This window comes from Camelus ferus, chromosome 10, assembly GCF_009834535.1.
Source record: "Camelus ferus isolate YT-003-E chromosome 10, BCGSAC_Cfer_1.0, whole genome shotgun sequence".
Taxonomy (NCBI): Eukaryota; Metazoa; Chordata; class Mammalia; order Artiodactyla; family Camelidae; genus Camelus; species Camelus ferus.
The window spans coordinates 19,086,363-19,111,819 of NC_045705.1; the positions used below are offsets into that span (position 1 = coordinate 19,086,363).

Here is a 25,457-nt window from a genome sequence, read left to right on the forward strand (position 1 = left end):
AGATACACCTAAGAAAAGATACTAACTCTTTCAAGTACTAATAATAGTTTTTCATACTGCTGCCTGCTGTACTGCATCAGTTCTTGCCACAACGTAACATGGTATAAAGTAGAAAGCACTAGAATAGCTGTATGAAAATGCAAGTTCTAACCTGCTTCTCTTATTAATTTGTGTGATCTTCAATGAATTACTTAACCTATCTGGGCCTTAATAAAATGTAAATAATAGTATCTCACAGAACGTAACCATTGCATTACATTGACTCCCATATTACTCCCTTCTTCCCACAACCTCAATGGCTTTCTATTAGATCAAGTACAGATTATTTAGACTAATTTTCAGGATTCTTGACAGATGGCTCCCATCCCGTCCTCAGCTTCTAATCTGATCTTCCCTGATGCACCTACATGAACTGACTACTCAATCATATTGCTCTAGTTTAGAGTAAACTTTGCCCAGTGAACACTTATTTATGCCAACACTCATGCCTAATATATTCTTCATTTTACTATCATCTATTCAATTTGTAACTCTTCTCCAAGTGCTTTCAATAGGCAAAACTTTCCTTCTCCTCTGGGTTTCTACAGTTCTTAATGTTCATTTTTTAATAATTAAGAACACTGTTTCTAAAGCTGATTGTCTGAGCAGGTATCCTAGCTCTGCTACACTGCAGCTGTGTGACCTTCAGGAGGTTATTTTACCTCTGTAAGTCTCAGTGTCTTTATCTGTAAAATGGCCTTAATATCAGTACCTCTCTCAGAGAGTTAGGATTTTTGTGCTCAGATGTGAAGTCTGTGAAGCAGAGAATTTCAACAAATCCTAGTTACTATATATTCGCTTGGCAATCAGAGTGTACTCATAACGTCAGTTGCATTTTCAAGTGTCTAAGTTTCTCGCTAATATATCTTTAAATAAAATAATAGAATTTAAGAGCCTACAGCATAAGACTATATCTTTTATCACTTATTAGTGTTCATTCACCTATTAAACATTTACTATGTCTTCTCCCCTAACAAGTCTTCCCTGGCACCAGCCCAAGAAATGTTATTTATGCTTTGTATCACTCACCTACCTTAAGCATACACTGATTATAATACTTACCACACTACACTGTTTACATCTTTTCCCTTATTACATACTATATTAGCTTATACAGCCGTGGGCAGCAACTGTGCAGTATTGATCTTTGAATCCTCAGGGCCTATCAAAGAAGGCTTGTTTGACTGAATTAACAAATAAATACTGAACCTAGATCTCCTATATCTTCCACATCTTTAGTATGATAAAATGATCACAAGGTTCAAAATGATGATCAGAAGACCACTGAGATTTCTGGTTAATGAAGAGACATGTTAATGCCACTCTCACTGAAGAAACTGTCAGCAACTTGTTAAAAAGTGCTCTCATTAAATTTTGCAGGTCATATGAAAAATAACTCTTCCCCTCTTTGGAATCGGGCTTACACTTATAACTGGTACACTTTAAAAACTATTGATTTTTAGAATTCAATACATTAATTAAAAGTAATATTTAAAAACACTTCATTACTGAAGTCCTATTTTTCAAAAAGATTCTTAAAAAGAGTAAGAAAACAATAGAATAAATATTATGTATAAAGTTAACCAGGTTGTGTAAATACTACTTTGCTCCAAACATAAAATTAGAGGAAAAAGTAGAAGTGAGTCCTAAAGCTTAGCTCTTAAAATGTGATCTATGAGAATAAATCTTGAAAAGGTGTGAAATGTTACATTTTAAAACTAAAATAAAAAGAAGCTTATCTGATTTCAGTGAGGGGATATATTATGAAACAAGAAGAAACATGGCACTTAACAAGAAGATACTGTCAATACAGATACAAGGTGAAGTTAGAGGGTAAATTATTAGCAATCTACCAAAATTTAATTTGTATTATGCAATAGAATCCATTTGGCTAAAATAATACTCAAAAATACAAAGATGCTATAACTGTACAACGGTTCTGTTTCACTGAGAAGCCTTGTAATTAATTCCCATTCAGAAGTAATTGGGGCCACAGAGCCATTTTTTATTACTCAGACAATGCCCAACTCCAAATACAATGTTTGTGATGAAACTGTCTCATAAAACAATAAATGAGATGAGTGATCAGAAGAAAGAAGAGATGCTGTTTCTTCTCTAAAGATACCAGCAACGGAATAGAGTCTGAAGTGTATAAGATTATTTTGGATCTTAGTCTCTTCAGATAAAAAGAGAGCTATGGAGCTCTTTACAGAGGAATCAGAGGATCAGGACTACTTGGCTTTATATGTTAAAAGTGCAATGAGGAGCACTGTTGAGAAATACTGAAATTGATAATAAGAGCTGATGGATTTTTCTAAAGAGAAATCTCAGAGTAGAAAGTAACATTCATATAAGACACACTGCTAGCACTCAGTAGCTCTACTAGCAACAGGAATTTAGACAGAGGTTTCCAACCTCTGGTTTACAGTGATTTCAAAGGGTTCATGACTCTACATGTGCATACATGTGCCAGATATCTTGTCTGCACCTCCAGATTCACTCTCCACCTTTCTTCATACTGATCTCTGTACTTGAAAACTGGCCTATATGAACTACATCCAAGCACTCTCATACCCTTTGCCTGAATGCCAGCAAGAAGTCAGAGGAAGGAAGGGTTATGTGTTTTCCTAGCTCCTTCCCTATAGAGGAAGCTCAAGCTGGCTTTCTCTTTGGACTAAAGGTCACTGAATCACCAAAGCAGTCTGCTATACAGAAATCTTTCTTCCTATAGATTCCTGTAACCTCTTCCTCCCTTGGTCCCTTCAGGCCTAGAAGTGACAACAGCTCCACTGAGGCTGGTTCCTGTTTATTCCTGGTGAATCCCTATGTCCTGCACATAATTTTGTGATTAGTTTTTGTAAATAAACCTTCCTTGAATTATCCTAATTTCAGTGTGTCAGCTATCTTCCATAGGGACCCTGATGATACAATACAGAACTTACAAAAAGAACAACTCTTACCATGTATAAGTTTACAATATTTGATGTTAATAAAGAAATTCTCATAAATAGGTATCTTGTAAAATTGCTGATGGGTGTGTAAAAATAGTACAACTCCTAAGGAGGGTAATCTGGCTATCAGAACTGACTATATATTTTATTCCCTGACCTAACCATCCCACTTTTAGAAATTCACCCCCAAAATATAGCTCCAAGATTCAAACACTGTGCATACAAGAGTCTTTATATTAGCATTATCTAAAATAGCAAAATTAGAAACAAGCAAAATGCAAAGGAAACAAGTTGACCTAAATTATGGTACATCCACACAGAGGAGTTCTATACACCTGAAAAAATTGAGGAAGAGTTCTATGAGCTGATATGAAATGATTTCCAGGATAAACTGCTTTGTTTAAAAAAAAAAAAAGTACAAAAGAGTATATATAGCAAGTGACTATTTCTGAAAGAAGGAAAAGGGGTATTTTTCCAGAGATAAGAAGGAAAAATAAACCAGAAAAATAATGAAAATTATTACATTAATAAGGGGAATGGGTGGGAACAGTGTGGAAAGAATAGGGATAGGAATGAGACATCTGAGCATACCTCTGTATATTGTTCTGAGCCAAGTGTTTTACATATTCAAAAATAGAAGTAAACAAAAACTATAAAAAGAAAATACTAAAATTGAAAATAAACAAGGAAAATGAGCCAATATGTGTAATACTACCATATACCAAAAAAAAAAAAAAATTATTTCAAGTATTTTTAAACACAAGATAATTTTAAGGACAAAAATATTTTGCAAATGAATCTTAAACTTTTCTTAGCAGTTTTGTTATTGGTTGTAGCACTTTATGTGTATTTTGAGTAGTACAAATGAGTAAATATATTAAATTGTTGATACCAGGATTCTCAGTGTGAGAAAAAGAAGCTAGAGATATAGAATGGGAGGGTAAAAATGAGTTGGAGGGATCAAAACAAATTCATTCAAGTAAATATGTGCAGGTTGGTCTATCTGCCTGTCTGCCTATATAAAATATCATCCTAGCTCTGAAAAGACCACTGAAAAGACCACTAAAAGAAGCAATGATACTACAGTAGTAATATGCACACTTAGCCCTCAAATTTTTCGTTTCCAAATACCATTCCCTACTAAGAAAAATAATTTAGGGCTAAACAGTCTTGCTGTACCACAAAGCTTGTATGTGTTCAAAGCATAATGGAGACATTGGAACCATTTTGAGGGTTCTCCCACTGGCTGAATGTGGGATTTTAAAAAAAGTAATAATAGTAATAAATAATACATTAGATTAAAAATAAAATCTATTGAGATAATAATAATGTTTTTTTAAAAAGAAGAATGTGCTGGGGACAGAGAAAGTTCTTTATTAAAAAATGACAGCTAATAAATATAGAGGGAATAATAACATTACCACCAATGTAATAATTGATTCAAGCAAGGGCCACTGATAGACGTTAAAAATTACTGGGCGAAAGGTTGTCGGTACACAGTATATGTGCAAAGTATTAAAGTGAATAATTTATTCTTTACAAAGAGAACAAAATACCTTTACATGGAGAGATCTGGTAAATATTATCTTAACCAAGTGATGAAATTTAGCTGCATAAATAATGGTACAAACTGATACAATGTAGCTTGCTGACATGATGCAATAACAAGTACATCATCATCTGTGTACTATGTGTGCCAACAATGTGCAACCTAAACCTAATTATGAACAATCAGATACATCCATTCCATATATCCATGGTGGACATTCTACAACTTGGACACTTAAAAATATATAAATTTAATGAAAGAAAAAAGTAACAAGAGTACTATTTTAACTTATTAAAAAATACAAGGACATGACAACCAAATACAATATGAAATCCTTAATTGCACCCTGGAGCAAAAGGGAAAAAAAGCAATAAAAGATACTACAGGGATAACTGGGGAGATTGGAACATGGCCCACAAATCAAAACACATCACCATTTCAATGTTAGATTTCTTAACAATATCACGGCTATGCAGGAGAAAGATCTTGTTCATAGGAGAAAAACACTGATTTAGACATGAACGTCATGTTTGCAACTTTCCTTCACATGGTTTACTTCTACTACTAATAATATAGACAGGTAGACAGATGTAGACAGAGAAATTTATACACATACATATACATATACACATATATATACAAATATGTACATATATTCATATATATATAGGAATAGACAAAGCTAATGTGGCAAAATGTTCACTGTAACTCCAGATGGAGTGTATATGAATGGGCATAATACTATTTTTTCAACTTGATTATAGAATTTTTAAAAAGAAACACTTGGGGGGAAAACAGGTATCCTCATAGTCATTCAATCATTCAATCATTCAACGAATATTTATTGAGCTTCTACTAAATGCCAGATACTGGATTCAGCCCTGAAACTATAAGAGTGAGCATGACAGAGTTTAAAGTTTACTGGGGCAGATGTCACACACACACACAGTAGACAAATAAACATTTAAGTATATTCAATGATTTCCATAAAGAAAAAATACACTAAAGTGATAAGGAATGATGGGTGGAACATATCACTTTAGGATGAATCAGAAAAGATTTCTCCAAGGAAATGCCATTGAAGTTGGGTTCTGAAAGATAAAGTAAATATGGTAACAGTGGAAAGAACATTATGGGCAGACAAAACACCATGCATGTGCTTAAGGAAGTAAAAGAAGGCTGGAGCACTGTCTGAAGGACATAAAATGAGACTAGAGAGATAGGCAAGGTTATTCAAGTCTTGTAGAATTTTGCATTTTGTTCTAAGAGTAATGGGAAGCCACTGAAGGATCTTAAGCAGGAGAGTAACACGATCCGATTTACAACTTAAGATCACTCTCACTACTATGCAGAGAAAGGACTAGAATGGGGGCAGGAATAGAAATGCTAGGGCAATTAGGCTGGACCAACTATAATAGTGGCAATAGAAAGGGACAAAAATGGACAGATTTGACAAAATTCAGAAGCAGAATAAATAGCAAGGGATAGGATGACCCTCAGGTTTCTGGACTGAGAAACTGGGTACATGGAATTCTATCCACATGGTTCTATTCATACTCACATTTGGGCTAGAAAATGAAAGGTCCCATTTTGTTCATGTTAAAATTAAAATATTTGTGAGACACTCAATTGGACATGTATGAGACTAGAGCTCTAGAATTCAAAGGAAATTTCATACATGAAAAGTCTTGGAAAAATAATTCCTATCTTAGCGTGAATTATATTCTACTGCAAATAAGAGAAAACTAGAATAAAAATAGCTTAAGCAAGGGATTTATTTTCTAACATAGATAGGTAGACAGGTGTAGACAGAGAAAGAAGAAGTATCAAGTTTATTCCTGACTAATTTTTTTTGTCTTTTTATCCAAGAAAAAAACACCTTTGTTCCATTTATATCTAACCAGAAACACAGAAAAAACATATAAAAACACAGAAACACAGTCACGTTTGAGCTCCAATGGTAACAATCCCATAGGGAGAGAGGCTAAAGATGAGGAAAGACTACAGGTAAGAGAGGGGAAGAGGAGAGGGAAATAGAGAGATGACTGAACACTGAGGTAAAGAAGGCAAGAGGAAGACTTCAATGCCAGTTTTGACAGAGTAGCTTACACTAGATTAAACAATTAAATACAAAGGGTCCTGGGAGAAAACTGCTGTTTTCTTTACAAGCTTTGTAGCACTATTTTACTTGAAAAACACCTGAGTATTTTATTATCTAAAAAGAAAAAAATGAAAGCATTGATGAAAGTATAAAAGAGAGATGTGGAAATGGAGACAACACGTACAGTCAATTCTTTGCAAAAGTTTGGCCACGAAGGCAAGCTAAACAGTAGACAAGTTTTTTAGCCTTAACAGTATTGACATTTGGGGCCAGACAGTTCTGCATTTTAAGTAGCTATCTTTTCCACTGTAGGATTTCAGTAGCATCCCTAGCCTCCAGATGCCAACAGGACTCCTTCCCTAGTTGTGACTAACTCAAATGTCTCAGACATTGACAAATGTCCCCAAGGATGTAAAATTGCCCTCAGTTGAGAACCACTGTCATAAAGTAATAGGAGGAATGTGGTATTTAGCATTTTTTTTAAAAAAACACAGAAACACAGTCACGTTTGAGCTCCAATGGTAACAATCCCATAGGGAGAGAGGCTAAAGATGAGGAAAGACTACAGGTAAGAGAGGGGAAGAGGAGAGGGAAATAGAGAGATGACTGAACACTGAGGTAAAGAAGGCAAGAGGAAGACTTCAATGCCAGTTTTGACAGAGTAGCTTACACTAGATTAACCTTCTTGGTTAAAACAATACAACAATAACAACATCTGGATAAAATAAGCAAAATGGCTGTTTAAAAGCAGTAGGCAGCAATGTAGGCAGGATCTGAGGGTCAAGGATCTATGAGACAAGGAAGAACATAAGGTGAGCTCCACATTCACTTTGCCTTTTCTCCAAGAATACTGGTCAATTCACAGTACAGGAAAATAAGAATCTCAGCAGAAAGTGGCAGTCTCACATGTCCAGGACAGAGGTTGGAATTTGCAGCTGTCAAAGTAGATGGCATGTGGCAGTCAAACTGTAGATAGGAAGGAACTACAAGTCTGCGTGCAATCTCGTGGTGAAGTGCTGGCCAACTGCTAAATTGCTACCTGAGCAGAGTGAGACTCTGACAGTCCCAGCAGAAAGCGCAGATAAAAAAGCAAGAAACCTAAGCAGAGATGTTAGCAACCACAGAACACCATACAAAGTGAGGGGGACAGGGATTGGACTTCAAGACCCTCCAAGGCTAGCCGTGTTGGTTGTGACTACAATAGGGCTACCACAGGGAGAAAAGGCAAAAACTGAAACTGATCAGCCTTAACAAAGAATCTGACCAACCCTTGACAGGATTAAAGTAAGTTGCTCAGACACTATCTACTTGACTGAGGAAAAACAAAACGAAATAAAAACACTAGTTTTCATAGGACAAATGCAACATTATTTAGAACTCCTACAATATTTTCTATAACCTTGGAGAATGCCTTTTTAAAAAATTGAGATAAAATTCACATATTGTATAATTCAGTCTTTTAAATGACACAATTCAGTGGTTGTTAGTACATCCAGAGGGTTTTAGCATATCCATCACCATTAGTTAACTCCAGAACATTTTCATCATCTCAAAAAGAAACCCCATATGCATTAGCAGTCACCCTCTATTGCCTCCTTCCTTCTAGCTCCTGGCAACCATGTCTCTATATGCTAATTCCAGACATTTCTTATAAATGGAATCATACAATATGTGGTGTTTTTAGATTGGCTTCTTTTACCAAGCCTAATGTTTCCAAGGTGCATACATGGTGTAGCATGTATCAGCACACCACTCCTTTTTATGGCTGAATAATATTGCAATGTATAGGCCTATCATTTTTTAAAAATCTATTCATCAGTTGATGGGCATCTGGGTTGTTTTCACTTTTTGGTGATTATGAAGAATGCTGCTATGAACATTCAGGTATAGGTTTTGTGTGGACATATGTTTTCAAATCTCTTGGGTATATATCTAGGAGTAGAATTGCTGGGTCACATGAAAATGCTGTTTAACTTTTTGAGGAACTGCAAAATGTTTTCCAAAGTGGCTATACCATTTTATATTTTCACAAACAATGTATTAGGGTCCAATGACCTTATATCCTTGCCAATAACCTTGTTCTTGTCCATGTTTTGATTATGGCCATCTAGTGAGTGTAAAGTGATAACTCACTGTGGCTTTGATTTGCATTTCCCTAATAACCAATGATACTGAGCAGCTTCTTCATGTGGTTACTGGCCACTTATATATCTTCCCTGAAGACATGGCTATTCAATTCTCTGCCCATAAAATCGGGCTAGTATCATTTTAAACTTAATTCAATAAAAGATTATAAGCATAATATAAAATAGGACCAAGTGATTGTATTCAAAGTATGTTATAAAACAAAATAAATTTACTGATAGCCAAGAGAAAAAAGTACACAATAGAAACAGATGATTCAGATATTGATATTAACATATGAAGAGTTGAAAATAAAAATGATTAACATTTGGTATAAATTTGTTGTTTATCTATTTTATATATAGTAGTTAGTATCTGCAAATCTCAAACTCCCAATTTATTTATATCAATATAAGACCAAATAGGGTTTAAAAGTAAGGTAAATACTACTAGAGACAAAAAGGAAAAAATTTCATAAGAATAGAAGCATTTTTAAAATTGAAAGGACTGAAAAACCATGCAGAGTATATTCTCCAAAATACTTAACAGAAGAGTTAAACTAGAAATCAATAACAAAAAGATAAACAAACATTTGCAAATGTTTGGGAATTAAGGAAAATACATATTTAAAAATTCCCATCTTTACTAAACAATAATGAAAATATGACACAACAATACTTATGAGAGGTACCTAATGCAATGAGAATAAGAAAATGCATAACTTTAAGTGCATAAAATAGAAAAGAAGGATGAAAATTAATTACCTAGGCTTTTATCTCAAGAAGATAGAAAAAGAGGCACAAATTAAAACCAAAACATAGAGAGGAAAAAAATAGTAAAACAAATTAATGATATAAAAAGCAAAAATAGAACAGCAAAAATCAATAAAACCAAAAGCTTATTGTTTAATAAAATTATCAAAACTGATAAACACTAGCAAGTCTAATCAAGAAAAAAACAGAGACTCCCAAATTATCAGTATCATGATTAAAAAAGGAGCAACACTAGAGATCTAACAAACATTAAAAGATAATAAAAGTACATTATAAAACATTTTACTTAATAAATGCTGATATTTTAAATTAAATTGATACAACTTACCAAGACTGACAGAGAAATTAAAAACCTGAATAGTCCTGTATATATATCAGAAATTTAGTCTGTGATGAAAAATATTCCCACAAAAAAGATTCCGGGCCCAGATGACTTCACTGATAAATACTTCCAAACATTTTAGGAAGAAATAACATTAACCATAAACTCTGTAATTAGATAGAAATGAAGGAATACTTCCCATCTGGTTTTATGCAGCCAGTATAACCTTTATACTAAAACTTGACAAGGGCATAACAGGAAAAGAAGTCTCTCATCAACATCAGCAAATTGAATTAAACGATATGTAAAAAGGATCATGAGCAAGTGGGATTTATTCCAAGAATGTACTGTTGGCATATCATTTTGAAATCAATCAGTGTAATTCACAGAACTAATAGAAAAAAAGAAAATTACATAATCACCTCAACTGATGCAGTAAAAACATCTGATAACATTCAACACATTTTCTGATGAACCTAAGAATAGAAGGGAGCTTCCTTAACTTATAAGGATTATTGACAATAAAAAACAAACAACAAGTAAATAACAACAACAACAAAATTTTAACATATTACTGGTAACATAATGACATGCCATTGTTGGTCCTAACCAATTCACTTAAAAGGATACAAAAACTGGAAAGGAAGATGTTAAAAGGTCATTATTAACAAATGAGATTTCTCTATATAGAAAAAGAGTAACTGTGTGAGTTAGCAGGGTCTCTTGATAGAAGATCAGCAGGTAAATTAATTAAATTTCTATATACTAGCAAAAACCAATTAGAAAATGAAACTTTAAAATACAGCACCAAAAAGCTTAAGACAAAAATCAAAAGAAATGTTTAAGACCTTCACAATGCTGAGAGAAAGTGAAGACCTAAACAATGAAAAGATATACTCTGCCTGTAGATTGGAAGAATGTCCAGTGTTATTAGTTCTACCTCAAACTGGTCTGTAGATTAAATGCAATTCCGGTGGAATTTTTTTAGTAGAAAATGGCAAGTTCATTGTAAAATGTTTATTGAAATACAACAGATCTAGAATAGCCAAGGCAAATATTAAGGAGAACAAAGCTGGAGGGACTTACTTCAGATATCAAGATTCATAATAAGGTTACAGTAACTAAGACAGTATTATATTGGGAGCAAATGTAGACAAATTACCAAAGTGGCTAAAATTAGAAAGACAACACAAAGAGCTGAAAAAGATGTGGAGCAACTAGAACTCTCAACCACTGCTGGTAAAATGATAAACTTACACAAATATTTTGGAAGACTGTTTGACAGCATCTACTAAAGTTAGTACATACCCTGTGATATGGCAATACTATTCCTAGACATGCACCACAGAAAGAGATGCTTATGTTCAACAAAGACACATACAAGAATATTCATAGCAGCTTTATTCATAATATCACAATACTATAAACAACCCAAATGTCAACTATCAGGAGAATGGATAAATTGTGGTACATTCATACAATGGACACTATATACCATGGTAAAGGAAAAAAATATTGCTATACACAACAACATGAATGAATCTCACAGACATAATGTTAGTGAAAAAAGATGTTAGTGGAAAAAAACAAACACAAAAGGGTACACACTGTATGATTCCATTTATATTCTTCACTTTATGAAATACAAGCAAAACTAGTCTATGATGACTGAGTTCAGAAAAGTGGCGTAAGTTTGAGATTGAGCCTGAGCAGTGGTTACACATGTATATACGTGCAGAAATACATCACATGATAGGCACATGTATGTGTATGTGTGCTGTGTATCAACCAAATAATCAAGATGATAGGAGGGATCAAACAAAAGTAGACAGATTCACTTTTGACAGAAGTTGGGATACCTTCTCCAACTTAGTAAGAAGAAAAATAAGCTGGGTTCAGATACTGGTAGTTTTGTCAGTTTGATGACAGAAAAATGAGGGAGCTCTTGCTTCAGGTTTTTATTTTCTCAGTCTCAGGATCTGAAGTCAATAGCAGAGATTGGGAACTCTCAGCATAAATCAAGCTGGTAAAATGAGAACTGGTTACAGATGTATTAGTACTACATTCCTGCTATAACAAATTCTCATGAAGTTAGTACCATTCTTCCATGGTCACATCTCCCTCTGACTCTCTGGTTTTCCTCTGCCATCTTTCACTTTTAAGGACCCCTGTGATCATATTGAGCCCACCCAGATAATACATGATAATCTCCTCACCCAAGTTACTTAATTTAATTAATTACATCTGCAAAGTCCTTCTTGCCATGTAAGGTAATATAACCACACTTTCTGGGAATTAGGACATGAATACTTTGGAGTGAGGGGTGATACTATTCTACCTATCACATCAGAATACTGACACACTAAACCATTAGTCATCAAAGTGTGGTCCTAGATCAGGGCATTATCAGGCAACTTGCTTGAAGTACAAATTCTTGGGCCAAACTCAAGATTTATGTAATCAGAAATTTTGGGAGTATTGCCCAGCAATCTGCTTTAACAAGTTCTTCAGGTGATTCTGAAGCAAAATAACATTCGAGAACCATCGCTCTAAGCTCTCAGGGTGGCCAACAGCCACTTCCATCCTTGAGCAGCCTTACTCATCTAGTCATGTACTGCTGTGTGCCATGTAACTTACCATATTCCATGTGTACTGCGAAAAAAGTTGGAAAGCTTTGGCATATAGAATTCTTACTCTACCTAGCAAACATAATTTGTTACTTTCTATTCCCTATCACATCTGCATTTTTTAAAAAACTTAGTCATTAGTGCAGAGAATCAATTCTTTCAATGGTGAACCTAAGTACTCTATCAGATCATAAATAGAAGAGTCACAAAAAAAGAAATGAAAATTAAAAATTGTGATTGTGTCACATAATACAAGAAAATAAGTGTACAATAATCCTCCACAGAAAAGGCTTTTTAAGAAACTCTTTGAGAGACTGTTTAAAATACAGTAAACTCTATGTAACACTGATATAAGGGAGCAAGGCTATTATCCACTTTCAAAAGGTATTTACATTACAGATTTAAAAATTTTTTTCCTAAAACATAAAGTAAGAAAAAACTATGTGAGATGTAAGTAATAATGGCTTCCTTCAACACACATTTTAAAAAATCATTAACTATCAACCAAAATACAGCAACAATAATAGCAAATACTGTTAAATAGTAGCTCTTGCCATGTGCCAAACACTGTTCTCATTACATATATCGATTCATTTAATTCTTACAATAATTCTATGAGAACTTAAGCATCTCATTTTACAGATAAAGAAACTGAGGGACAGAAAGGTTAAGGAACTATTCAAAATCACCCAGCTGATATGCAGCAGAGTCAGAATTCAAAATGAGGTTGGGTTCTAAAGTCTACCATCATGCTACACTGCCTCTAAATTAAAATGAAAGAAATTTGTTAGAAACTACGCAATAGGCATAGAAGAGAGGTTTGTTAAAACTAGCTAAAAAGATGGAACAGAGTGAACTTTAAAAGCCAAAAAGAAAGTAGACATTCCTCCATCCTTAGAAGTTTCTGGGAATAGGGGTACAAGTCTAAGATCTTGACTTAGAATCAAACTATTGAAGTAGCTTTATAGTGATTTCAGAATACCCAAAGTCACAAAGAAAACAACCACCTGATTGTTTGGGTCTGGAATTCCTTTGAAAAGAGAATGTTTTGTTTCAGAAATAGGGGGAAAAATGTACAGTGTCAGTGTTAATTGAGACTATCAATTTACAGAAATTCATTCACTTTAAAGTATAAGTAACCAAAGAAGTGATTAATATCACATACTTTTTCGTTTTGATAAATGGGACAGTTAGTGAATATATTAGCATTTAAAGAAGCATTCATATTAAGAAAAGGTGAGGAGAGAGTAGATGTGAGGCAGAAAACAAACCCCAACATCACAGTTTTGCTACATTTACCTTCATTTGAATAAGAAAAAACAGCAGACATAATGACATTCCTGAGACCTCTATGATTTCTAATATTCAAGAATACCTACACAAAATATATTTTCCCATATAGTGATATATATAAAGCAACTGAAAGAGAGATGTCCATTTCAGATCCTGAATGGAAGTTATTGTGACAAGGAGAGAACAACAAAGACTCATTAAGACATGGATGCTGAGTGGTGTACTCTGTTCGATAGCTAAATAATTTACTCTCACACAGCAGCCTCTCCATCAAAGTAATTCAAATTCCTGCCATTTCAAAATCACCTTCAAGGCTGCTCATGAATTGTTCAAATCTATAATGTTAAATCTACTGTAAGACTTGTACAGAGGGTATTTTTTATTTTCTAGAAATTCAAATTCAAAGAGCTCTTATCCCCATAATCAGTGAAGATTTTAGTTAAACCTATTTATTTTGATTCATTCTCAGAGAAAATAATTGTCATCACTTTAAGGTTTAAAGCAATGAATACTGCTTTAAATCTGACTGTAGCATCAAAATAACCCAAGAACCTAATTTAAAATCCAAATTTCCAGGCTCCCATCAAAGAGCTAATATATGAGAATCTATGAGAGCAAGACTGCAAAACTCTGTAGTTTAAATAAGTTCTCACAAAGGAAACCCAGTAAAGGACTTTGTGCTGTCATTTGAGATCACTGAGACATACTCAGCATTTTCAGAAACTTGACAAAATTTAGCCATTCATTATTTTTAAACTAAATGCTAAGTTTGGGATAATTCCATAAATTTTCATCATCAGATAAATTTTATAATGCTAATATTTTCATGGTTTTTAAAAATCCAGTATTATTTTCTGAAGTTCACTTTTTACAGATATACAAAATCAAAACTCATTTTATGTTTATAAAGCATATGTTTATGTTTATAAAGCACTGACACTTTTAATACAATCAAGTGCCAGTTTCCAAACAGTGAAATACCAAAACCATCTCATTCATCCAACCAGCAATTCCCCAACGGCTATATAACCCATCTATTTCAGAACAATATACAAGCGGTACAAGCAATAGTTGAAGGATATTCATGCAAATGGAAGAAATAGCATTTAGCATCGTCATAGGCTAGCTGTCGCTGTGCCAGTCTACAGTTTCCTGCACGGCCCTTTAGAGGAAATGCTAAGGCTCATAAATTACCAAAAAAAAAAAAAAAGAAAAAAAAAGAAAAAGTTCATCATCGTTAAATAATTAAAAAGCCCTATGCTTCCCATCCCGCTTTTTTGTTACAACTGACTTTTTAAATTTTTTCTTCATTTCTCTCACCCTGTATCCCTTTTTCTTATCTACAAAAATAACTTCCTTAACTCTTACTGACATTGTAAGTCACCTGTGCAATAAATTAGTTGTAGATGAGTCAAATTTCTTTATTATCAGTAAAGTACTAAATCTGAGTAACCTATACCTACCTGAAAAGAATGTATATCATTCAGAAGACCTTATATATTAACAATGAATTTAATTAAGATTAGTTTATTTGGGACTTTCCAAAGGAAAATAAGCACCTCTAATCAAACAAGAGTAATGCCTAGGACAGGGAAGAAAAAACACTCTCAACTGCCACTCAGTGAACAGCTGAATATAAAGCAGAAAAGTAAACAGTGACTATGTTTAATAAAAGCTTTGAGACAAATTTTGTTTTGAAAGGAAAGCTACTTTTTTGAAATAATTATATAATACTATTAGCTTTGACAGAAAGTTACCCTCAGAAAATACACTACCTGACAAAATAATTTGAAATTACACATAAACCAAATATTGTATATTTAAAATACAAGTAATTATAAGGGTGAGAAAAAGATCTTAGTCCACTTGTTTCATGAATAGATCTTTTCAGTGTAAGAGAATTTTAAATAAACAGCTTTTCAAATAGTAAAAACACAAAAGGAAGGCTAAAGAAGTCCTTTATAAACTAATATAATTCAGTTCAGCAGAAATATTTCTCATTCATTCATTACAAATGTGGCAACAAATTAAGAAACACATTTTGGAATACAACAGCTTGGAACTAGTTAAAACAAAATTCAATAAGAACGACAAGTTTGCTAGGTAGGTTTGACCAACGATCAATTTATTATATTCACTATTGATTTTTTAATAAAGACTTCATATGGAGAAGAGTAAAATGTACTATATGTAAACAGAGGCTATAAGTAAATCAGCACATTGTGTATAATGGATGATTATATTTCAATTCTTATAATTTCAAAAAATATTTTAGTCACCTAAGATTCTTAAACTTAAAAACATTAAATTACGGTTTTATAATCTACTTTTTCAAATACAAAACTTCTAAATCAAAAAACACAATAAGATAAAAATCAAGTTCTATGAATAAATATTTAAAAGTAAGTACTCTAGGATCATAGCACTGACAACACTAATTATCTTTTCTAGTCTTGGCAGTTATGTTGCGTACTGTTTGGGTGACTGATGGGATAATTTCACTTCATTTTCTCTCAGTTTATTATGGACCATGTAAGAGAAGAATATTAAAATTAAAACCTCTAAACAAAGTACTTGATAAAGTTTTTGGTTGAAATAAAATGCTTTTAAAAAACACCTCAATTAACTAATACATGATTTTAGAGCACTTGACTAAACCCCTATCTGCTAAAGGAAAACTTTGACTAAGAATTTCTGAACTAAAAAAATAGTCACTCAATACTAACATTAACTATTTAAAGACTTTTACATAAGATCTTACACTTTCACAAAGAAACCTTTTCATCAGCAATTTGAGCCAGCATTAACTTAATTATTAGACTATGTGTCTATATATTTTTATACCATTAAACATTTTATTCACTAAAACCATTTAATCAGCAGGAATTAAAGCAGTCACAGAACAGGTAAAACATATGACAAAACAAATTATTCCAATTCCTTATATCTATAGACATTTTCATTAATTTATTGATAATGGCCTTATATCTAAAAGAACACTAAAGTACTTAAACTAGTACTTAATTTCAAGTATAAATCTTAACCAATAGCTAATACATTATGTCACTGAAATGGAAAAAGTATAAAAGACTGTGATTAATCAACTTTTTTATTTCAACATTTTAATAAATTTCAAGTCGTACATAGTTTATAGTTTATATATGTCTTACATAATTTATGAGTCATATAGCTTATAATAAGGCTACATATTTTAAATAATAAAACAGCATATTTTTTGCCTTGATCACCTGATTTGTTGTTGTTGTTTATAAAAATTAATCACAGTTAGCAGGATAGAAATCGCTTTGAGCTTCATGAATGACATCCAAGGGATGGGAAAGGATTAGTTCTCAGTTGCTGCCAGTTATAGCGCCAGGTGGCTTTTTCTGCAGTGAAGGTGTTACCGATAATCCCATTACACTGGTACTAAATCTTGCAGACATCAAAATTATCACCAAGGTTCCTTTTCATCCCATCCTTTCCAAATGACTGGAAGTCGCTTCACCTGAAAGAAGTCAAATCCACATGCAGCTGCTGTTTTAGCAGGCAGCAAACTCCCTGAGAATGCCAGTCGTGATTCAATTTTGCTGTGCTGGTGGCCCCCTATTCCCTGTCCAATAATACATCTGTTAAAAAATCCTACAGCTACAAATCAAGTTTAATCCTACCAGGGACCTCATGTTGGTCTTGTCTTCCAAAAAGGCAGCAGGTTCTGCTGTCTATCTGCTGGTGTCTGGGGAATACCCTTTAAATCCCAGCCCTACTTAGAAGAATAAGCTAAGGATCACAAAACATGACCTCAAAAACCCTGATATGACTATATTCTGACCCAGAGGCATTCATTCTAGGTGAAGATTAGAACTTTGCATAATAAGATTACACAGCAAGTGAATGATATCAAGGGACTATCCATATGCAGCCGCCTGGTTTTCTATAGACAGCCTGTGCTCTGCAATATGCAGTGCAGACGAAAAAAAGCTTGGTCTTTCTAGCTGAAATAAAATAGATTCACATAAATTAGTTGGCCGTTTCCAGATTCCTAAATCCCCTATTACATCTTTTATTGACAGCTCCTGTGAGGATAGCTCAAATGTTATTCCTTTTTATTCTGTGCTTCTATAACAATCATGCTCTGTAATTGAAATGTACATAGATTATGGCTAGAAATTAACATCTTGTTTGCTGTAATCTTGGATTACAATTGACTGTGTACATAATAAAATTAGGAAATCAATGGATGGATTTATCATCTCCAAGAAACTAGAGGTATTGTTTAAAGAACAGTTTAACATTTTGTGCCAACACTTTAAATGTAAAAGTCACAAAGTGAAGTCAATAAAAATTTAAGTGACTAAGGATACAACAGGCATCAGACAATATCTACATAAAAGTTAGATTATGTAACAATTAGCTCATTTCCCTCAAAATTTAGAATATGTGAAATATTCAGAGGTTTCATGAACGTATGATTTTCTCTCTAAACCATACCTGAGCAAGGTCAATTACAGATAAGAAGGTCTCTACTTTTTATAAAATAGGTACAGAAGCAGTATTTTATATGAATCACCTTGATCATTTTACACTTTAAAATATCTGAATCGATTCAAATCAACTGTAATTTATGGTTTTATAATTCTTAACTATATATTTTTAAAGTACTTGTGGAAGGAACCTCTCCTTACATTTGCCTGTATACGGAGCATTTAAAATGTATGGAATCCTAGAGATGTTTAGAAAACAGTACTTTATGTTCAGCTTTTTTCTTCCAAGAAATTTAAAGCTTTACCAACTTTAAACACATATGAAAAGAGAGATTCATATACATTCACACACCTATTCAGAAAAATTCTAAGAATCTGAAAAGGTGTTCTCAATTTTATTTCAAAAAAAAAGTATCAAGAATTGCCATAGGATTCTTTTAAAACTAAGCTCCTTGGTATACTTGAACTATTACTTATTTGACAAGTTTGATTTGCCCACAATTGTTGAGGAACATACCACATCCATTACATTAGCCATTATCTGCTTATCATCACAATACTTTTAAGCATATCTACACAATATCTGGTAAGTACTCAGGAATCAAGTGATATAATTCTGGTTTTGTGTATTAATCAGAAACACACATACCAATATTATCAGTGGTAGAGTTATAAAAGACACTTTATGTAATTTCAACTATACAGCACATGAATACTCTTGGCTTTTTTAGGATACTACTAGAAAAATAATAAGGGATGCAAAAAAATATGTATTTCTGTTATGCTATTTAGATGTAGTTACTTTACAGCTGCACTGTTCAGTGAGGTAGCCACTAGCGATGTATGGCTATTGAGCACTTGAAATGTGACTAGTCCAAATTGAAATGTATTATAAGTATAAAATATATACTGGAGTTTGAAGACCATAAAAAAAAGAATAAAAATATTTTACATTGATTACATGTTGAACATTTAACATTTTGGATCTAGCGGGTTAAATAAAAAATACATATGACTTGCATTATGTTTCTATTGAACAGCACTGCTTTAGCAGATTACACATTTTCAGTAATTTATTCCTAAGCTAACTAAAATTGTACTACTAATAAAATACCAGAGCAGAGGGTTGTTATGGAAAAACAAACATTCCAGTGTCAAATCTGATAGATAAGCTTAGTAACCAAAGAATAAAATGCTGTCACTTTACCTTGTATTTCACATTTCTAGCTTAAGGGAAGTGGGGGAGAAGAAAAGACCAGCCAAATTGACAACCAACACATACCAAAAAAATTATGTTTTACAGTTACGAAAATGCTTTAGTACAGTAAACATAGGTTTTCAGTAACAATATATTTTGGGCAACTTCATAAAAGACTAGTAAGGTCCGTGTGTTACCCTTCATTGAGTCCAATAGATAGCAACTTCAAAAAACGTGTCTGGATCTAGACAGGGCCATGATTTTTTCCTAAGGTGCTATATAATTGTCCATATTCAAATTTTAAAAATATATTATAAGTAATAACTGTAATAGAGATTTGAAGCATTTAGTATATTTCAGGATTTTAGCAAAATAAAAAAGTCAATCTTATAAATTATTAGAAAGCTGCATTTTCATTAGTCTTTTTTCATTATTTCATCAATGTAGGTAAAAAGAAAACAATATATTAATAAAGAGAGTTTTACAGAAACAAGGTAAATTGAAAATAGTTAAAATATAAAACATATACTTATTAACAGAAGAAAGTCCATGGCTCATTTAGTATGACCATAGACAACTGACATACAATTAAAATACAAAGTCTATCTTTGTCACACATAGAAATGTTATTTCAATATGAACGATAGTATGTAAGGTACTAACTCACTTAAAAGTTGCTTTTTCATAATTATTCCTTTATAATATATATCCAAAATACTAAGACTAAAGATGAAATAAGAGTATCAATACATGAGACAGGCAAAATCTAAATCAATTCTTCATGACCTAAAAATGCCACTTTTTCCTAGCCTTTAAAAATTATATAAGTTCTTTCCTTTTCTAGTTACAAGTATAACACAGACACAGACACACACACACACACACAAAAACCCAAAATAACAATAAAAAAACTTCCTAACCATCAATATATGAGTGCAATGATATTCAGTCTAAGTTAATCCCCAGACATCCAAATTCATGAATAAAAATTCATCAGTTTTAAATACACTGAGCCTATTAAGCAAGAACAAAAGCATATGCACAAAAGAGCTTTTAATATATTTCAAAGCCCACAAGAGCCATGGTCTCATTAAAATTATAAATTACACAAACATGGAATGAAGATTCAAACTGCAGTGCAGCTAAGCAGATTACAGAAAACCCCGCGTTCCATATGATAACACACCATGGCCCTCCCAGATGGGGGCTTGGAACAAAAAGGCCATCACCACAGCTAGGGAAAACCTCCTTGTGATCTCTGGTTTCTGTTCAGCAGATGACAGCCAAATAATATGTTGATTATTCTGTTTGTGCTGCTAAGCTTGTAAGATGGAATAAAAGCGATATGATCTATTGTGAACCCAATGCTAATGTGTTGCTCCACTCATAAATAATATACTGAATTTATTTTGAAACTATCTTTTATCTGAATTTCAGTTTTTAAATGCATGAATTAAAATAAAAGCCAGGATAAAATTATATTTAATTTGATGCTTTAAACTAAAAAATATAGATGACAAGTGAAAAATATCTAAGTGCTTAGTTAAAAGTCAAGTACAATCAACTTTAATTTCAGCACTGTGATCAGAGACAAAATACATTTTTAAGTAGGCAATTACTCTCATGAAATATAAATGTAAAATTAAGTATACAATAATCATGAAGTTAGTAACAGACATTATTGACAAGATAAAAACAAAAATACCAAGATATATAAGAACTTTTCTGCAATATAAATAACAGCACATAATCAGAACAAATATCTGAAATATTTTGAATAATAAAAAGTATCACCAAGGGCCTTATAAATGTTCATGACTTCTATGGAAATGGATGCTCACAAGAAATCCTTCTTAAAAAATCAAAATAATTTAAAAGAAGCTTATAAAAGTAATAGCATTTATATTGCTTTGGTGACAAAAGTTGAAACCTAATTTTTCCCCTTAATTAAATATACTAAACTTTAACAGAGTAAATTTTACTCAAACAAGGTAACTGAAATTATGCCTGTAAATACCTCACAAAATTTTATGGATAAACATTTTTATGAATACTAGTATTGTTAAAAAAAAATGAAAATCATAACATTTTCCCATCCCAGAAATTCTTCCCTGAATGTTCTAGTGAACATTCCTTAAAGACAAACAAACAAATAAACAAAGCAGTACATTAAAGCTGCAGGTAAGGTAAATATAGAGTAACAGTTTTCTTCAGGGGGCATTTTGCAGAAAGTACGTAACTATGTCATTAAGAAAAGTCCACTTTGTTTTTCTGTCTAGAGACATAGATTGAGTCTAAAAAGACAAGCAAAACTGCCTAACATAAAAATACAGTCTAAAATTACAGATCTAAAAGGTAAAATTACAGCACTTTTCAGACAAAAATACAGAACACAGAACATCTTTGGAGTAGACAATTATTTCTTAAACAAGACGTAAAAAGCACTAAACATAAATGACAAACTAGACTACTTTAAAGCCATAAACTTCTGTTCATCAAAAGTACTATTAATAGAGTGAAAAGGCAAACCTCAGAGTGGGAGAAATATCTGCAATACCTGAAGGACTCATATTCTGAATACACACAGAACTCCTATAAATCAAAGAAGGAGACAGAGCCCAACAAAAAAGTGGGCAAAAGAAGTGACCAGGCACTTCACAAAAAGGATAACCAGTCAATATACATATGAAAAAGTGCCCAACTTCATCAATCATCAGGGAACTAGAAATTAAAATGATACAGTGGCACACTACTTCATACCCACCAGAAACTAACAGATGATAAAAGATGAGGAAAAGAATCAAGAATCGAGTGTTGGCAAAGACTGGGAGCAACTAGAACTCTCATAGGAAAGTAAATTAGTACAACTATTTTAGAAAATTATTTCACAATATTGATTAAAGCTGGACATATACATATTTATGATCCAGCAATTTTGCTCCTAGATGTATCCTCAAAAGAAACACATTAAATATATTAAGAGACATGTTATATTTAGCATTATATGTAAACCACCCAAATGTCCGTTAATAGAATAAAAAATAGTTGTCATACAGTCATATAATGGAACACAGCAATGAAAATGAACAGACTACAACCGCATGCAACAATGTAGATGAATCTCAAAACATAATGTTGAGCAAAGGAAACCAGATATAAAAAATTATACTGTATAATTCTATACATAAAATACAAAAACAAGCAAAACAAATCTATGCTATTAAAAGTCAGCATAGTGGTTATCTTTGTACAGGGAGGGAAATAGTGACTGGAAGAGAATGTGAAGGTGTCTTCCAGAGTGCCAATAATATTCTTTTTCTTTATCTGGGCACTGTTTATATGGGTGTATTTGACTTCAGAAAAATTCACTGGGCCACCCACTTATAATATGTGTACTTTTCCATATATATATATGGAAATATAGATGTACATTTCTTTAAAAAGGCAATTTTTACACACAAGTACATAGATATACATAGGCAGTCAAAATCCTTGTCATAAGAAATTAAGCAACAACTAATATATACATAATAAAAGGGGAAAACTAAAGGTTCTTATAACTACCTATCTTAATAATCAAAGTTTCAACTCAGTAGGTAAGATAAGTTCCTGGACTCTTATAAACGTAGAAGCAACAACCATTCACCCTATTACCTTCCCTCAACCCCCAACGTATAATATATTTTCAGAGATATACAGTCTTTGTGTCAGGAGGAGCTGCTGGTGCTGCCTGCTATTATATCAGAGCTTCTAAATAGTCTCAGGAATGAAAATTTGACCTTAAATGAGAAACTGAAGTAGCATAGAAGATAAGGCAAAATAAAGAATATATGTTTTCCAATTTTCACTTTGCCCTCAAGTTTCATAAACTTTTATTTATTGTGCGAGCTTATTACCTAATTTAATAGGAATCTTTTTAATAGGAACCTTTTGAAAATATTTTTACCGTTCAGTGAAGTTAAAACATAATTCGTTAACATCAATATTATACAAATTAAATGAAATTCCATAATGTGATAATAAACTCAACTATATATTTCATTATCACCCATTTAAATATTTTCCCTTATTTCTATACTGGAATCAACACATGATTTACAACACTGTTTTTTGTATATTGAAAAGATACTTCAAAAAATTAGCTAAAAGAGATCATCTAAAGATCTTATAGTTCATATAGTTTCTTTTGTATAACAAATACTTATTCATTACCTACTATCTGCCAAGGATAAAGGAGTAAAACTGGCTAATTCTGTGGTAAATACAGCCTGCTTATCCTTTCTTTCTCATTAGGCTAACAAATAAGACTATTTTTAACTAGTAACACATTCACATATTCAAAAATTTAAAGCAATCTAAAAGTCCCATCTACTCTGTTTTCCATATCCATCCACATACAAATTTAGATTTTGTATATCCGTCCAGATTTTCTTTATGCACATATAAGCAAATGTGAATATATCTTATTCCCCTCCCTCTTCATACAAAAAGTAGTTTACACTGTTTGAACTTTGCTCTTTTCAAGTAACAATGTACATTTGAAAACTTTCTAAATATTCAAATAGAAAACAGCCCTTCTATTTTCCCAGCTGTAGAGTATTTCATTACATAGCTATGTCAGAGCTCATTTAACCAATACCCCACTGACAGACTTCAGGGATGTTTGAAGTCTTTTGCTACTACAAAAGAAGCTACAATGAAACTCTTATGCATATGTTATTCTATAGGTAGACAAGCCTATTTGTAATAAATTCCCAGAATTGGTTCTGAGTGTAAATGCACTGGTCCTTTTCTAGAAATTGCTCATCTGTCTCCTACGGGGGTTGTGTCATTGGGCACTTCCACCACATATGCATCTCAGATGTGTCTCAGAAAAAGCTATTCCTCTCTTTAGACCACTAAGGTATTTTGTTCATGAGGCAATTCTCAAAGATGTTCTCATTGGGAAAAACTATATGAAGCTCTTTGTTTATTTTTCTTTAAATGCTTATGTAAAAGCTGCTGACTTAAGTTTAAGAGCAAACAAATTTTCAAATTGAAAAAAGTCACACTGACATAGGAAATGACCATATTGATGCCTAACGTGCTGGGATAGCAAATGTCTATCTTTTTTCCCAACATCTCCTTTCATTTAAAAACAAATCTACTTCAACCCCAGTTTTTTCCTTTAAATTTACATTCAATAGTTTATAATTGGGTAAGCAGTCAAATACATTTCATTTTTAAATGGATGCTTTCCTGAAGCACTTAAATGTTTCCAGGAGACCAAATCTATGTTATTTCTCTATTTTTCTTTAAAAATCTATCATTTGAAAGGTGGTTTAATTTTTATGACTGCCATTTCTAATAGGCAGTATCATCTAATACATTGTTTTTATTTCAAAGCCCATCCTATCAAATATTTCACAATTAAAAACCACTTAAATTCAATGAACTTCCTATTTAAGGAATCCTTAAGTAAATCCAGTTTCACTATCAATGTTTTATAAGAAAAAATGTGCATGATAATTTTTATTCCCTAAATAAGGATGCACCAGTATATGCAACATCTGTTGCATTGCAATCATTCAGAAATCAGTTGTGAGATGATCTCAGTCCCCTGGAATAAAGTGGCTAGCCTAGTTGCTGACTGTCAAGTAAATTTTAAAAAGCTGCCACGCCTTCAATGCCGTTAGTCAGGAGATGGGTACCATAGGTAAGCTCTCACCTAAGCAATGTACTTCCTAGGGAAATGCTGATTTTTACGTTAGAGTCAACATAAAGCACCGACAGAAAAAGACAAGAATTACCTAACAAAGAAAAAATTAACAAAAAAAGACATTGTAATTAGCACCCAGGACATAAAAGTTTATAAGTCTAGGATAATTTAGGACAACAGTCCTACACAGCATAATGGGTTTTGAGGAAATCACACAAATTCTGTGAAATGACTGATGTTCACAATGACAACTCAGAGTCATCAAAAGAACAAAAAGAAAAACACCTTACATTATACTCAA

The 25,457-nt window shown here is 32.7% G+C and overlaps 1 protein-coding gene and 1 long non-coding RNA gene across 6 annotated transcripts in view; one reads left to right on the plus strand and one right to left on the minus strand.

Moving 5' to 3' along the window:
- Positions 1 to 25,457, minus strand: part of IMMP1L (inner mitochondrial membrane peptidase subunit 1) — a 68,948-nt gene that overhangs the window by 26,671 nt on the left and 16,820 nt on the right. The gene's annotated exons all lie outside the window — the stretch shown is intronic.
- LOC116666336 lies at positions 531 to 15,774 on the plus strand. Its single transcript, XR_004323133.1, has 3 exons — positions 531 to 541; positions 5,254 to 5,260; positions 15,695 to 15,774. It is a non-coding gene; the product is annotated as an uncharacterized LOC116666336 (long non-coding RNA).